Consider the following 17,728-nt stretch of genomic DNA (forward strand, 5'->3'; position numbering starts at 1 on the left):
CAATCCTCTGGCCACTGCTGAGTTTTCCAAACTTGCTGGCATATTGAGTGTAGCACCTTAACAGCATCATCTTTTAAAATTTTAAATAGTTCAGCTGGAATATCATCACTTCCACTGGCCTTGTTGTTAGCCAGGCTTTCTAAGGCCCATTGACTTCACTCTCCAGGATGTCTGGCTCAAGGTCAGCAACCACATTACCTGGGGTGTATGAGACCTCCATATCTTTCTGGTATAATTCCTCTGTGTATTCTTGCCACCTCTTCTTGATGTCTTCTGCTTCTGTTAGGTCCTTTCCACTTTTGTCCTTAATTGTGGTAATCTTTGTACGAAATGTTCCTTTCATATCTCCAATTTTCTTGAACAAATCTCTGGTTTTCCCCATTCTGTTATTTTCCTCTATTTCTTTGCATTGCTCGTTTAGAAAGGCCCTTTTGTCTCTCCTTGCTATTCTTTGGAAATCTGCATTCAATTTTCTGTGTCTTTCACGATCTCCCTCGCATTTTGCTTGCCTTCTCTCCCCCGCTATTTGTAAGGCCTCATTGGACAGCCACTTTGCTTTCTTGCATTTCTTTTTCATTGGGATGGTTTTCGTTGCTGTCTCCTGCATAATGTTACGAGCCTCCATCCACAGTTCTTCAGGCACTCTATCCACCAAATCTAAATCCTTAAACCTGTTCTTCACTTCAACTGTGTATTCATAAGGGATTTGATTTAGATTGAGTCTTACTGGCCCAGTGGTTTTTCCTACTTTCTTCAGTTTAAGCTGGAATTTTGCTATAAGAAGCTGGTGATCTGAGCCACAGTCAGCTCCAGGTCTTGTTTTTGCTGAGTGTATAGAGCTTCTCCATCTTTGGCTGCAGAGAATATAATCAATCTGATTTCGATGTTGCCCATCTGGTGATGTCCATGTGTAGAGTCGTCTCTTGTGTTGTTGGAAAAGAGTGTTTGTGATGACCAGCTTGTTCTCTTGACAGAACTCTATTAGCCTTTGCCCTGCTTCATTTTGAACTCCAAGGCCAAACTTGCCAGTTGTTCCTTTTATCTCTTGACTCCCTACTTTAGCATTCCAATCCCCTATAATGAGAAGAACATCCTTCTTTGGTGTCATTTCTATAAGGTGTTGTAAGTCTTCATAGAACTGATCAATTTCAGTTTCTTCAGCACTGGTAGTTGGTGCATAAACTTGGATTACTGTGATGTTAAAAGGTCTGCCTTGGATTCGTATCGAGATCATTCTATCATTTTTGAAATTGCATCCCAGTACAGCTTTCGCCACTCTTTTGTTGACTATGAGGGCCACTCCATTTCTTTTACGGGATTCCTGCCCGCAGTAGTAGATATGATAGTTATCTGAACTGAATTCGCCCATTCCCGTCCATTTTAGTTCACTGATGCCTAGGATGTCAATGTTTATTCTTGCCATCTCATTTTTGACCACATCCAGCTTACCAAGGTTCATGGTTCTTACATTCCAGGTTCCTATGCAATACTTTTCTTTACAGCATTGGACTTTCCTTTCACTTCCAGGCATATCAGCAACTGAACGTCCTTTCGGCTTTGGCCCAGCCGCTTCATCAGCTCTGGATCTACTTGTACTTGTCCTCCGCTCTTCCCCAGTAGCATGTTGGACGCCTTCCGACCTGAGGGGCTCATCTTCCAGCGTCATATCTTTTATATGCCTGTTGTCTTTGTCCATGGAGTTTTCTTGGCAGGGATACTGGAGTGGCTTGCCAGTTCCTTCTCCAGGTGGATCACGTTTGGTCCAAACTCTCCACTATGACCTGTCCTTCTTGACCTGTCCATAGCTTCCCTGAGTAATTCAAGCCCCTTCGCCACGACAAGGCAGTGATCCATGAAGGGTTTTTCCAGGCTAAATATACCCAAACCCCTCAACTTTTCCTCATAAGGCGTGATTTCCGGTATCTACCCATGCATGACTCTATTTGCAAATAGGTGCCCACGGTCAAGTAGGAACCATCGCTTGCTGCCTCAAGCATCACATTTCCCCCTCGTTATGTTGTAACCCTTGTCATTCCTCCCCTGGGTCTTATGCAAGCATGCTGCACGTGTGCAAAGAGCAGTCCAGGAACAAAGAGGAGAGTGATGAGGAGGCAAACTAAGAAAGACGTGAGATGGAAAGTGACAGCATGCACTGATACAGACACATTCTAAGTAGAAATCTCAAGTAATGATTATGTCGAGGCAGAAAGTTGGAACTGGAAGCCCCTTACATGAAAGAAGAGCAGCCAATTTCCCTGCTGAGAAAAGCAGGGAATGTGATTTGGTTTTGTTTTTTATATGTATACTGAAGGTACTGTGAGTTTCTGGGTAAGAGCTTCCTTGAGCCCTGTGGGGAATAGGTGGGATATAAATTGTATGAATAAATGAGTGGATGATGACTAGAAGCCAGGATCCAAAGAACCATGAAACAAGTTGCACGAGCCCAAGGGGGCTTTAGACTTGCCTTTTCTTTTAGCAGTAGTCTGCTCTGCTGTGTGGCAAACTGCTTTTGAAACTGGAGGGACTTCCAAAGGCAGCTTGTGACATGAGATGAGAGTCACCTGTTCAAACTGTGGAGAAGTTTGAAATTGCACCATGCTAGCACAAGGCATTGGCATGCACCTAAGCAGCTCTTTGGATCTGGGTCATATCTAAAGGCCAGCTTGAACCAGCAGCTTTTTGCAGAGTCAGAGGGAAAGCCATTTGGGGGGTATGGAGATAGAAGCCTGCTCCACTCCTGACCTGCCTTTTAGCACAATCCTCTGTGCTCTTGGGACTACATACAATGCTAGTGAGGAAAGTCAAAGACTCCCCGGTCTTTCACTCAATTACACCCACTCCTGACACTGAGTGAACTGCCTCTTGGGGGCTCGGGAACTGTTTTACTCAACAAAGGGTATCATAAAACACAGTAGCATATTGGTATAGAAACTTCCATAGCATACTCTGTTTGCGTCAACAATATATACCGCAAATGTGGGTATGCAGTACCTACTTAAGCATGCATACATGCCTACTACTACATTCATATAGGGCCATCAGTGTGCATGGTACTTTAGATTCACAGAATACACTGCAACCACAACAACTACTACGACCACAATGTTATTCATGTAGTACTACAAATTAGTAAGCACTTCATCATAAAGAACTGAAGTTTGTTTCTTGGATTAATCCATCAATTAACTGAGTGTATTTTGATTTGAGTCACAGATGGTGCCTGGGGAAAGCAGATATTGTAAGCAATCTGTGCACATTCCTTGGAATTTAAGACTTGTTTCCAAATGGCATATGATGTTGTCTGTGTTCCTCGTGTCATGTTAAGATACGGCATTTACAATAGCTCATTAACCATTAATGGCATGCTCTAACCCTTGCAGCATGTACATCCAGCCTGCCTGTTTGGGATAAGATGCCACAGAGCACTATGGAGCCCTTTCCTCACCCTGTCCCTTCCCAGCTAGCCCTTGGCCAACAACATACCCACCCATTACTCCCACTCAGAGGACCATTCCCATCATAGCTGTCAAGTTTTGGATTTGAAAATAAGGGATCAGCAGCCTCACCTATCCCGGGGACAGTCACATGGCAGTGGTGGGCGGAACCAGAAGCAAAAGTGGGCGGCACTGGTGTGAACGCGCGCAGTAGGCTTACTGTATTTTGGAAATGCTGCCCATGGGCTACGACGCCTGTAAGCACGGGAAATGGCTCCTGCTTGCTTTGAAGCTGCAAGGAGGCGAGGTCTTCCCAGTCCCTGGCCAGCAGGGGGTGGGAAAGGAGCTGCTTCCTTTGAAAAAACGGGAAATTAAAGGGATATAAAAAATAAGGGATAGCAGCGGGAAACTGCTTGAAATAAGGGCGATTCCCGGGGAAAACGGGATACTTGACAGCACTGATTCCCATCTCCCATAGGTAGATGCAACAGCTCTGCTTCTCCACAGGTCTTAAGTATGCAGCAATAAGAAGCCTTCCCACTGGAAAATCTGCCGTTATCCTTGCCACTAGGTGCCTACACTCCAAACAGGGACATGGGAGGATATAATGTTTTTCTTTGTACAATACTTCATCTGCCATATGCAGGATTTCCTTCACACACAGAGAGGCCATCATAGTGATGGTCATTTTTTCAGTCTAAGTACAAAAACCATATACAGTCGTACCTTGGAAGTCCATTCCAGAAGTCTGTTTGACTTCCAAAATGTTCGAAAACCAAATTGCGGCTTCTGATTGGCTGCAGGATGCTCCTGCAGCCAATCAGAAGTTGTGGAATCCCCATCGGACGTTTGGCTTCCAAAAATAGTTCACAAACCAGAACACTCACTTCCAGGTTTGCGACATTCAGGAACCAAAACGTTTGGGAACTAAGCTGTTTGAAAACCAAGGTACAAATATATATACGTACATTTCTCACAATTAATGTAAACAGGCACTCGCATCATCATGCACTCTCACAAGGACACACCCTGTTACCTGGGAACAAGAAGAGACCTGCATTTACAGGTCTTCAGGTCTGCATCCTTGCTCACAAGCTCAAATGATCAGAAATGTACACAAATGCACATAGCTCATCACAAATAATGCATTGTAGTGATGTGGTTGCTGAGTCTCCTGGCCTTGGCAAATGCACTCACTGGGTTTTTTATCTGTTGTAGTGAAATGCAAATTAAATGACATGTGGGAACACAGCAGGTCAATGTATAAACATCATTCCCTCTTTATCAACAGATTTGCTTTCTTTGACATTTTAATTCCGTCCACATTTTTTTTTAAAAAAAAAAGGACCCCCACATTGTCATTAGCTTTACTGATTAGCTCCCAGTGTCTAAGGCAGGGCCATGGATCATTAAAAGCATCTGAAATACGGGCTTTCCAGCAAGTTGTTAGTTCCGCTAGTAAATAAAAATTAAAGCTGGGGAATATCCAGTATAAATCATTGTAAAGTACAGAACAGCCGTATTTCATCACAGTGACTCAGCGGTGTGTCTGTTCAGAGGATGATGGGTTTTAAATATAAAAGGACTAGCATGTATATAACATTTTCTGCACAGTCAGTTGGGATATAAATTTAGGGAGGGAAGCATAGGGCCAGGGAAGGCAGACCAACAGAGGCTGGTATAAAGTCTGGTTAATTCATGTGTTTTTGTTCGTAAGTTGGATTGTAGCCATGCTCTGTAATAGAAATGTCAAACTCAAATATTAATGGGAAGCTATACAACCTGTCAGAATTATTGAAGGGGACGAACAGAATAATTATCTAACTCCTGCATCATCATCATCATATTTTATTTATTTATTTATATTTTGTGCAAACTGAAAATCTTGCTTTAAAACTTTTTGTTTGGTGTTGGGGGGAGAGAAAACTCGAACCATGTTATCCAGGATTCTGCTGCTGTGCTTGACAGTGCTTTTGTATTAACATACCGTATATACTTGAGTATAAGCCTAGTTTTTCAGCACACTTTTTGTGCTTTAAAAGCTGCCCTCGGTTTATACTCAAGTCAACCATTCCTTAAGAAGTGTACAAGAACGGCGGTTCTTTACTCTCCCCAGGCAGCTCCTTCCATACCTGAACTGCTCACATAAATGAAAACTTTAGACCCCAGAAGGCAGAAAGCCTATCAGTTAAGGAAGTATTAAAACCCCACAGGTGCTCACTTTCCCTGGCTCCTGCTTAAACAGGACAGGATCCCAGCCTTCTCTGTATAACACAAGGGAACATTGCGCTGTGAGTTAAACCACAGAGCCCTAGGGCTTGCTGATCAGAAGAATGGCGGTTCGAAACCCTGCGACGGGGTGAGCTCCACAGCAGCAAAGGAGGAAGAGGAAGGAGCAGCCCAAAGGGCTGCTTTGGGCTGCTCGTTCCTCCTCTACCACAGTGGCAAAGGTGAACCGGCTTATACTTGAGTCAATAAGCTTTCCCACATTTTTGTAGGGAAATTGGGTGCCTCGGCTTATATTTGGGTCGACTTATACTCGAGTATATACGGTAACTGAATTGATCAATGTAGTACACTTGGCTCAGCTCATAGACACGAGGAGATTATACTCTATGGATTAATTGTCAGAAAACCAGTGTGGGAGGTCCAAAGGTTGCATACCTTTCTTGCCTAATGTAACTTTGATTATTCAAAGTTTGGAAAATAATCTTTTGATTGTAAGACACTATTCCAGATGGTCCATAGTGGAACAGCAAGATTTAGGAGTTGGTGTATCAGGAATGTTGAGTACAGGGAGTAAGGGCACTGAGAGAGAATGTTTCCCATTTAATAGGGCAGGTAAGGCGTATTCTCCAAAATTTTGTCATAATGGCACCGTGAACACTCAATAACTACATCCATCCAAAAAGAGTTTTCCATAGTACCACTTTTGCATGAGCAATTAAAGATGCTTCTTCATTCGGTGGAACGCATCGGTGGCAACCTTTGACAGCAGCCATAGGGAAAGAATTACTATAGAAATAAAGGGTTGCTCATTTGATGGGACACTGAGAATAGGCTGTGGGGCTACAGATAGAAAGATGTGGCTTATATTCTGTCTCATTGAGCCAGGATCTGCTGATCCTAGGATTTGAAAGAGGTTTTTGTTCAGAGGTTGCAGCATCTCACTTTGTGTTCTGTACAGACAGCAATATGGAATGGATAGCACATGTAATACCATGGGTTCTTTTCTATCCGAACACCTCTGGCAAAGTACCGGTAAATCTTTGTTTTTTGCCTGCTTAACAGTCTATGGACTTGGAAGTGTTGTTTTAGATCTCACTTTGTGTGTCGAAGTAGACACATACTGTATTTATGCTAAGTACACTGTTGTTGATAGAAGAGGAGGAGGAGGAGGAGGAGAGGAGTTTGGATTTGATATCCTGCTTTATCACTACCTGAAGGAGTCTCAAAGTGGCTAACAATCTCCTTTCCCTTCCTCCCCCACAACAAACACTCTGTGAGGTGAGTGGGGCTGAGAGACTTCAAAGAAGTGTGACTAGCCCAAGGTCACCCAGCAGCTGCATGTGGAGGAGCGGGGACGGCAACCCGGTTCACCAGAGCCCACCGCTCTTAACCACTACACCACACTGGCTCTCAGTGTGCCACAGTCGAAGCTATGGCTCTTGCTGTCTAGGGGTTCCTGGTATGCAGAATGAGCCCATGTCAAGATCTCTATATTGGCCCTTCTAAAATTCAGTATGATTCAGAAATTTGGTGACAGTGTGGCATGACGCAGTGAAGCCAATTGCATACTGTTGCCATTACATGCCTGCACAGCTCCAAACTCCCTAAACCTCAACCCTCCCCTTCTCCCCGCTGTTAGTGCCAGCAATGCATTGTGTTCAGAAGCTGGGAAAGCAGTGGTGCCCAACCTATGCCACTGCATGTGCTATTGAAGTTGCCTTTGGAGGTGAGGAAGGGACATAGCTCAGTGTATGCATAAAGCCCCAGGCATCTCTGGCTAGAGCTGGGAGAGACCCGTCTGAAACCCTGGAGAGATGCTTTCAGTCAGTGTAGATAATACTGAGCTTGACTTGGTATGAGATAGTTTCTTATGCTCCTATGCTCATTCTACAGCTGCTATAGAAGCCTTCCATGCATCCCAGTGTGGCCAGAAGCCTTGTTATCCTTTTAGTAAGAGGGAATGAATAGCCCCTCAGTAAAGAAAATGGTCTGAAATTACTTACATAGCACTTTCCATGGTGAAGTGTTCCGCATTTGCCTTCTTATAATAACCCTATTATAGTGTGAGCATTTATTACTATTCCAGTTGTACAGATTGGAAACTGAGATTGAAAGATAATGGCATGCCCAAATCCATCCAGTGAACCCTGTTGAATTGGAACTCATTGGCTTCCCATTTTAAATGTCCAGATAGTACCTTGAATTTAAATGGACAGAATGCACTCTTTCCTGTTTGGAAAGAGTTGTGTCTTGTTTGGTAGGTTTATTTGAATCGAGTGATTCAAGGAGTAGAATACCAACTCTGAATCGTTTCATTTCCTTGGAACCTTCCCCCTCCTTTCTTTCTGATTTATCCTAAATGAGATCTTAGTTTTTCTTTAAAATCACTAGCAGACTTCCCAAATCCAGCCAAGCAGCTTGTTTCTCCCCTGCCTCCCTTTTTTCCTGTTTCTTTCCAAGAGTATTTTCGCAATACAAAGCCATTTTTTGCACTCAGTGTTTACCTTTTGTAAAGAGACTAGGGTTTACCTTGGTACTTTAGTCGCTGGAACAGTTGAATTCTACCAGCTCTCTAAACTGTTATCCAACACCGAAGATAAACTGATGGTCCTTCCCCCACAAAAGGTCCCTGCCAGATCATGATGCCCCCCCCCTTTCTTCTCAGCACCTAATTGCTGGACCAGCAGGGGTGAGAAAAGTAACCACCCAGTACGAGGTAGACGCTGTTTTTGCTTCTCGCACCGGAGCGTGATTAATATTAGTCAGCCAGATGGGTGGAGATGACAGGAATAATAAAGTAGCTCATTAGGGGACGATGCTTGGAAGGTCAAGACAGAGCCGCGATGCATTTGTGGTGAGAAGGTTGGGAGGGGTAGATAGGGAGAAGGAGGAAAGCCCTCCTTTGGGTAAACACTGTCGAAGAAGGTAGCGGGGCGGGGGGAGAGGGAGAGAGAGAAAGACACGCGTTGGTTCCCAAGCAGAGGAGGCAGAGGAAGGTTCCGCCTGTAGGAACCTGAGCGTGAGCCGACCCACTCCGTCAAGGAGCGCGGGGAGAGACGGGCAGGCGCGTCAGGGTTTGAGAGGAGTGATTCGAGAGGTACCGTCGTCAGGCTGCGGGAAAGAGGCGGGAGGCGGGCTTTGCGCGCAGGACTTGAGAGAGCAGCACCTCTCCGCAGCTGGCCACGGGCTTCTGGAGCGCCGCGGGTGAGTGAGCCCGTCTGGGAGGGGCAGGTGGCGTGGTGCTGAAGGGTCAGCTCCCCGGGCTCGGAGGGGAAAACGGGATCCCGCAGGGGCTGAGGAGGAACCGCGAGGATCGCGGGTGGTGGTGTGGTCTTGGGAAACTCGGTGGGTCCTCAGCAGCCGGTGGGGTATTCTTTCTCCAGCCACCTCTATCTGCAGCCAAGAAAAGGAGGGTGGGATCTGTGTGGGCGCAGCAAGGGGCACTACCCTACTAGGTCTCCCCGTCTGCCTTGCATTCAGAAGGAACTACGAGCGTGACCCTGCTTAAAAGAAAAGGTTGGCCTAGGGAGCCAGCTGCCCCTGTCTCCCCTCAGTCTTCGCTGCGTTTAGGGATCTGGTTTTGGGTATTTCCCCGGAAGCATGCCCTGTGTGAGGCAGGGAGGTTTCGCGGAGGGAGCTGTCCAAGTGCTGATTTGCCCTCTCCGGGCTTCGCCCACGGAGCGGAGGCTTCAGGGACTCGCCGCGGCAGGTGGCGATCTCTGCCCGCTGCCCAGCCCTGAACGTCCGAGCGGAGCCGCGGGCGCCCGCCTGTCTCCTGCTCTGCATGTTAATAACTCGGCAGTGCGGATGACGGTTGGGTAAGGTGGGGTGCGCGGGTAGAAGATCGGGGACAGCCGTGCGTTATTCGCCGCCCAGTCAGAGCGGTAGGGTTTGTACTAGGGAAGGGGGTGAACTTGGGAGTGAGGGGGTGCCATGTGGTGCTAAACCATACGCGAGCTAAGTCACATACACACATGCGTTCTTCCAGAGACGCCCGCGCATGGTACACGAGAACCACCTCAAGGAAATGCGGAGAGAGACCCACAAGTGGGTGCGCACACGCCCACGCCACGCCAACTCCCAGGAATCCTGGGAACCCTCTGCGCCCATCGCCTGCCTCTGGGACTTGACCCACAGGCTGCGTGCGCATCTGTCTCTGCCAGGAGACTAACCCGGACCGGACCAGGTCCTTGCCCGCTTTTGCAGCTGAAGCAAATCCGCCGGGGATGATCGCGGTCGCACCTGATTGCGACCAAGTGGTTGGTTCCTCGCTCTCTGCCCTTGCCTGGGAGATCTGTGTTTGCTAGGCAGCCGCGCAGCTCCAGCGGTCGAGTGGGGCACGAGGAGCCCTCCTCGCTCGCTGGCTCTTTGTGGGCTCTGTCGCGGCGGGGCTGGGGCCGGGGAGCATCCATCCATGTGTGCTTGAAGGGATGAAAAGCAAAGCAAGTTTTCTCGTGGCTTCCCTCCCGCTCGCCGGCGCAGGGCACGGTTCGGGGTCTAGGATGTTCGGCTTTCGGGGTCGTCAGTGTGGTGTCATTTGGAAACGCACCCTTAACTCGGGCTCGGGTCCCTTGCATGTCCTTCCCGAAGCAGCTGGTGCTCCTTGGCTAGCGCTTGGCACAGCCGCAGCTCCGCTCTGCTTCCCCTCTTCGGGATCTTTAGAAACTCAGCGGAGGGCAGCAAAGCGTGCAACGGCAGGGCAAACTCGACAGCCAGCATTCATTCATCCCCGGGGCAAGGAGGGGGCTGCCGGAGTTCCTGGCTAAATGCACCAGGTGCCAGAACCAACAGCCCCAGAAGGCTGATATGCTAACCAGCAAAGAATTCTCTTTACACACACACACACACACACACAAACAAACAAACACATGCACGCAGTTTTATACACTGTGTGTCTCAGGCACACGCAGGCATTACAAACACTTTGCAGGGACTGATCCCTAAGAATCCGCTTAAGCCCAGGTTCCCATTTAGATGCATTCAGGTTAATTGGACTAGGTGGTTTTATTTCCAGGGAATTAAAAGTTGTGGAATGTGTTTGTGCACATACACAGAAGGACAATTTTCAATACCGGTAACCTTTGAGCCTTTTCTTTTTAAAAAAATATATGAAAAAATGATGCAAGCAACACTTATGAAAATGTCCATTAAATCATACATTTGACTCACAATATCAAGCAGAAACATCCCTAGCTATATCTCTCCAGTCTTTCTCACTCTCTCCGGGCTGCTTGTTCCATTTTATTTCGCCTATTTCTTTCCCCCAGCACACATAATCCTCTGCATAATTTCCTTGAAAAAAGAAACATCTCACAAATGCACATCTAATGCAGACATAATTCCTCAACCATTTCAGCCCCCCTCTCTTCAACATCAAGATACCATTGTTCCACAGAGTGCACAACAAATGACAACCTATGAACACAGCTGCCATACAACGCAGATGTGTTACATTTTGTGTGCATGTAGTCCCATGTAATGCTGCACATCTCAGTCATGCACATCCTGTTTTCTGTGGCTTCCAATGCTCAGGGACACTCTTTGTACCTCCAGTGTCAAAGTCAGTTAATATAACCTGATCTAACACCTAACTCCTTTGCATTGTTTTAAATTCTCCCATGCATGCTTCCTCACATGTCCTATGGTGGATAATTTACAGGAGGTATACAACTGCTGTTTTTATATAATGCTGCATACATCTTTCTCCCACTCACTCTGACATGTCATGCACCACTCTTGGAATATGTGTGATATGCCATTAGCCACTTTTGCTGTTTAACAGTTATCGGGCACCATTTGGCATCTGGGCACTGTGTAGGTTCCTTGACGGGATCCTTGTGTCGCTTGTGAAACTCTGGCTTACCACTCTTAATTTTTGGGGTGTGGAGAGAAGTCCTGGGGCTCAAACCTACCTGGAAACTCTACTTTCTCGTCTAGAGGTCCTTCCCTTGTAATTCTGGAGATGCAAAGATGTGGTCACTTAGAGCTGGTTCAGACATGATAGCAAGTGCTGACACTTAGGCTTCAGCTTTTCATGCACCCACGTTGGTTTTCTGTGCATGCATTTGTCAGCAGTTGCTGTAACATCAGTTGTGGTTTTGTGTTCTGTTCATGCTCAGAGGCCCTCTCCTTAATTACATCTTCTAGAGCTTCAGCCCCAGCACTGAATATGGGATTTGGAGCTGAGCTTAGTGATTCCTTACTTAAACTAAGGATCGTGTATCTGTCTCCATCTTCCACCTACCTCAATTCCCTTTCTCTCTCCCTCTCTCTTTTACACACCCACACACACCCACACACCATATAATCATTTATTTGACGTAGTTTCTGTAATAGTTTCTCTGTTACACATCCTGATTGTCAATGCAGGGTCTCCACTATTTATGCACCACTTACACGCACGTGTGTTTGTATTTCCATATACCACCACCTGGATACATTATTAAATACACATTATGGCTCCATCACACCTGGCCATATGCTTGTCTCCCAAAATGTAAACAAAGCAAGCTTATTTAATATAGTCTCATCCTAGATTATTCATGTGGTGCAAGCCACAAACACTAGTCACAGCTTGGCTGGTGACTCTTTCCAAAAGTAGTTGATTGTGTCTTTGTTTCATTTACCATCCTTTAACTTCTGTCTGTAGAGAATCAGGCTGACAGTGAGATCACTTCTCATTAGTGGCTGAATTAAGGTGCATAGATGGAAGATTAAAATTAATTTAAGAATAGCCCTGCCAGATCATACCAGTTGTCCATCTAGTCCAGCATTCTGTTCTCATGGTGGCCAGCCAGATTTCCATGTGAAGCGCACAAGCAGTACCTGAGCACAACAGCAAGGGCTCCCCTCTTATTATTTCCAGCAACTTCTCTGTACTGGGGACAGTAGTACTAGATGGGCAACAGCTGTGGCAGCTGAAATAAGGCAAATTCAAAGGAACCAGTCAGTCATGGATTAAAGAGCTGAACTCAAAATAATGTGACTAGTATTCTTTCTAAAAGAGGGAGCCTGCATCCAGGTCCAAGTGGGTCAAGAATTTGTTTTTCCTATTCTGCCCATCCTGTTAAAAGAGAAGGACAAGGACGGACTCACTCACTTGCAAGACACTCTCTTACGCAGAGTGCATCTGTTGGTGGCTGGACAGACCTGTCCTTAGAACAAAACAAAAAAGAATTCTACAAGGTGGTTTGGTATAGTAGTTGAACATTTGTAGTGTAGGCATAGTACTTATTGCCTTTCTCCTTTGTAACTTTTTGCTGAACTTGGTGTTTGGTGCAATGCGGTGTGCCAAACAACCTCAAATCTACCTATGCTGAAAATTCAAATCTTTCTGGCTTCTTAAGCTCTCTTCCTAGAGCACCGAAATGAAAGATTCCTTAAGAAGTCTGGGCAGGTGCTGAAGGGCGACATTACTGGTGGTTCATTGGGGATTAAAGATTACACTCAGACCACTGTGGGGCTGGTTTCCAAATGGAGTCTCTCCTCCCACACCATTTTGCAACTTGTACAGTGTGACCAGATGGTGCTTCTCACTCTTATGAGCCCTATTTAGCTGGACTCACAGGCTCACAGAATGTCATGAGGTTATAGAATCATGGGATTTTAGAGCTGGAAGGAACCTTGGTGGCTATCTAGTCCAACCCCAAAGTGCAGATTTTCACATCATCCTGGACTTCCAGTTTTTACAAAGATCAATTTTCACAGCCATTGAGCATGTGGTGGCTGAAAGAAATCCACTTGAGATAGTTCAAAGGTGGGTTGTCCACCCAGGATGAACTGTTCTTGACACAATTTTATATTGATTTTACACCACACTGAAAACCACTCTCAATAGGAATCTGTGGCACAATGTGAAACATACAATCCTTGTCTGATTGTACCTTTGCATTGCATAAAAGCCACAGGCAGGGAGCAAGGATCGCTAGGAATTTTGTGATGGTTTCCACCCATCACCATTTGCCTGATGGTCCTGTGAATTGACCCTCAGGCTACTCCTTCACATGCACCTTCATGCTCTTCCCCTGCCCCCCCCCTTTGGAATTTTAGTGGCCTTAATCCATGTATGCTCACACACACACAAAATGAAGCTTAAGAGACAGTGGAGCAATTCTAAACAGAGGAAGGAATGAGAGAGGGTCTCTTTCTCTACTAATTGTGGGGGAGGAAGAGAGCTTGCTGTGCTTGAGATAATCGGTGTGGGAGAAACTGTGGGTGTGCATGTCTATACGTGTCCGTTTTATGTGAGAGAGCCTGAACATATGGCTTTTGGTAGACTCTGTGTGGGTGGGTGAAAGAGAGAGAATTGCATTGTTGGAAAAGAATATATATTTTGAGGCAGAGAATACAATTATTATAAGGAGAGCCTGGTGGCCTGTGCATGTCAGTGAGGATGTGTGTGTATGTGTGTTTGTATGAGAAAGAGAGAAAGGAAGTATGTGCATGAGTGAGAAAAACTGTGTTTGGGATATAATGTGGACTCCACACTATTTGATGCAGGTGGTGTGTTTAGAAACTTTTTACAACTGAAGGCTTCTTTGTGCAGGATGTTTTTTGATGTAATTTACCTCCCCCTTGGAAAAACCATAAGGACCTCATCACTTGCACATGTACCTGTTTTGCCACAACTATCTGACCTGGGAAACCGATGCCAGCAGTTTCCTCTTTCCATATTTGCAGCAAATTAATGCTCACCTCCCACTTTGCAAGTGCTGATGTCCTTACGAGTATTCCTCATTCCATTTGTTACCAGCCCTTCACCCTAATATCCTAGTTATTTAAAATACACTAGAAAAACAGTCTGAGACAAATTACAGTCACATTAATGGGGTCGGTCCTGCAAATATCACTCTTAGAGTTCAAAGGTCAGGATAAAAAAGTGTGCCTTCAGCAAACTGCATAATGAAGGTGCCAGGTACATGGGGGGTGAAATCTGAGCCCTAAGGACTGCCACAGAGAATGCCCTCTCCTAGGCTGACACACACACACTCAACCAACTTCTGAGGGTTGGTAGAACTATGAAGAGGACCCTCTCTGCTGGTTTTAACACCCAGAAGGGTCTGCTCTTTATGTTTATTATTCTAAGTGTATGTGGTCTTTGAGGGCCTAACTTGATGTGACTGTTAAACTTATCTTTGCATTCCCAGCTGCTTTGGAGGGAGAATTAAACCTTGTCTTCTCTTTCTCTTAAGGAAAACCTCTCCCCTTAAGCTGGTATTTATCTGAGGGGAAATTCTCCCACTGACACCAAGGAAAGCTTCCTTCCCAAAGCAAATACCAGCTTTGGAGGAAGGGGGTTCCCCAAGACTGCAGTAAGGGAGGAAAGTGTTAAAAATTCCATCTGCTCCAGCTGTGATCCTGTTAATGATGAACCCCTACCCACCCAACTGGCGCTGTATGCATCTTTTAAAAAGACCTGCATGTTAAATACAGATTCACTTAAGTCACATCTAGTTAGTCCAGGGCCAGCACAATACATTTTGCTACCTGAGATGAAGGACAAGATGGCACACCCCCAACCTAATTTCATGAACTGACTGTTGAATCTTAATTTCAATACCGGCAATAGGCTTCTGTCTTCCACCACACCTGAGGGCAGCAGTTATAAGGGTTCAAGTCAGGTCCTATGGCACACACAACACACAGCTCTGTCCCCCAGAATTAGGGTACAGCCAGGAGGCTTTCTCCACTGCCTCCCCCCTCTAGCATTTGCTGCCTGACACAGTCACCTCACTCTGCCTAATGACAGGACAAGCCCTGAATTTGACCCAGCGGAGTATGTGACTGTTTTCTCAAAACCTTTTTCTGGGAGTCTCTAACATGGTGTGTGTGTGTGTGTGTGTGTGTGTGTGTGTGTGTGTGTGTAAGAGAGAGAGAGAGAGAGAGGTTGTTTGTATATTGAGCAGAGCAATGCAAATAAAGAGCTCAGTGGTGCTAACTTCTGAATGTCTTTGCAAGAACCAGCGACAGCCAGAGTATCTTCTTTGTCCAGAGGCCAGAGCAATTGGCACTATTGTCAGGTCTGCACAGGGGCTACACTGTCACTGCCCTACACAGGGTTCAAGCTGTTAACTCTGCAGATGGGACTCCATATGGCACTTGGTTGGGAGGTTGAGTATTTGTTTCCTTTGTTGGAAACCTGCACCTTACCATTCTGCTGCAGTGATCTGAGATGTTACTTCTGCTTGTGTCCAAGCAAAATACTCAGTGCAAGGGGGAGGTGTGTTTTTTTTGTTTGTTTTTTTACAATATTTCTTAGCATTGCACAATCCCCTGATTTTAACATGATGAACAGTCATTGGACCTCAATTCCCATTCATTCTTGTGTATATGTAACTGTTGCCTTCTCACTCCATTTTGTGTGCATAATGAAGTATCAGCAGGGAAAGCCAGTTTGGTTTTGATGGAGCGATGGCATTCTACTGGGGTGATCTGGGCTCAAATCCCATTACCATTAGTAGGCTCATCAGATGGCCTTTTGTGAGTTGTTGTCTCTCAGCCTCTATTTCCCAAATGTATAAGAATGTAAGAGGAGCCCTGCTGGATCCCACCCATGGACCATCTAGTCCAGCATCCTGTTCTCACAGTGGTCAACCAGGTGCTTATGGGAAACCCACAAGCAGGATTTGAGCACAAGAACACTCTTCTCTGCTGCAGTTTCCAGCAACTGGTATTCAGAATCATGACTGCCTTTGACCATGGAGACAGAGTATAGCCATCATGACTATTGGCCATTGATAGCTTTATCCTCCATGAATTTGTCCAATCATCTTTTAAAGCCGTCCAAGTAGATAAAGATACTTGTGATCTACAACAGCATGAAAAATGTGACAAGGACTGTAAAGCACTTTGACATGAAAAGTGATATAGATGGTGACGGTGGCGGTGAAGAAGAAGACTCTTGCCTTGTAAATCACATCGCAAATGAAATGAGTGCCACCTCTGAAAATTCACAGGGATTATTGTCTTCCCCTTGCAGTGGATAATAAGGCTACTTGTATAAAACAGTTTTTGCCTTATAAGGGATCATGTTGGCCTAGTAATATTTAAGATGGGCAAGCTGGTTTATTTATATCTCTTTGGGGGAAAGTTTTTTTTGTATTTTGCTTTAAACAGTTGGGGAGGGGGGTCTACCTTGTTTCTATGAGGAATGTAACCTTGTTTCTCCAGCAATGCCAGACAGTTTGTAATCTAACTAGAGTGCCTGCTTGCTGTTCAACCCTGTTTCTTTCTGAAAAACTGTTTAGCTGAACCAAGCTCATGTTGACTGGTTGACTTTGGGTTAGAAGGGTGGGAGTTGATCTTGGAACGCTTGAACCCTCAGGAAGGTTCTATATAGCTCACAATCCTATGTTTCCCATGTCTTGAGTACTAGTCCAAAAAACGATAGCCCCTACAAGCCCTGTGTTTTTCCCTTCTAGAATGCATCATTAATTGCTTTATTGTGAATTTTGATTTGTATCGTTTTCTCTTTTCTGCAAGTTGCAAGATGGAAACACTGCTGGTTGCAAGGGGAGGGGGATTATAGCCAGCCAGATGGTCTGTAGGCTAGAAACATGATCAGCCAGTTTTATTCTGCATTGGTGGGCAGTTGTCATGGATGAGCTCATCAGCCTTTTCCATCTCCGATGGCTGTGATTCCTGTGCTTATTATTACTACTAGCATTTATCTATTACTGGATGGGAATTTTCCAGCCAGCGTCGTTTTCCAAGCCTCATTTACCCCGATGCATACTCACACCTCTCGCACTACATGCTTTACAATGGAGAAGACATTCCACCTTTGAGATCTCCTCCTGCCTCCTTACAATGGAATTAATCTTTCAATGAAAGGTGATTCCACCCACTTCTAAAGCTGTGGTTCTAAAAGAAATTCATCTGCAATTGTGCAATTGCAAAAGTGTTTAACCCAGAATAAATAAATGTATACCAGCAGGACTACTCCAAAATGAAGTGGCTGGAGGACTATCACTTAATAAAGGTAAAGGTAAAGGGACCCCTGACAATCAAGTCCAGTCACGAATGACTCTGGGGTTGCAGCACTCATCTCGCTTTACAGGCCGAGG

The 17,728-nt window shown here is 45.5% G+C and overlaps 1 protein-coding gene across 4 annotated transcripts in view; it reads left to right on the forward strand.

The window, feature by feature from the left end:
- The window catches only part of CPLX2 (complexin 2), a 121,791-nt gene that overhangs the window by 83,855 nt on the left and 20,208 nt on the right, over nucleotides 1-17,728 (forward strand). Inside the window, exon 1 of one of the 4 annotated variants that reach the window (XM_033140398.1) lies at nucleotides 8,418-8,517. The exons of 2 other annotated variants lie outside the window; for them this stretch is intronic. The gene's annotated coding sequence lies outside the window, so the exon portion shown is untranslated. Of the gene's footprint in view, nucleotides 1-8,417; nucleotides 8,518-8,594; nucleotides 8,868-17,728 lie in introns of those variants that run through there. One more of the 4 variants, XM_033140395.1, reaches the window with a different exon arrangement.

Source organism: Lacerta agilis, chromosome 2 (genome assembly GCF_009819535.1).
Source record: "Lacerta agilis isolate rLacAgi1 chromosome 2, rLacAgi1.pri, whole genome shotgun sequence".
NCBI lineage: Eukaryota > Metazoa > Chordata > Lepidosauria > Squamata > Lacertidae > Lacerta > Lacerta agilis.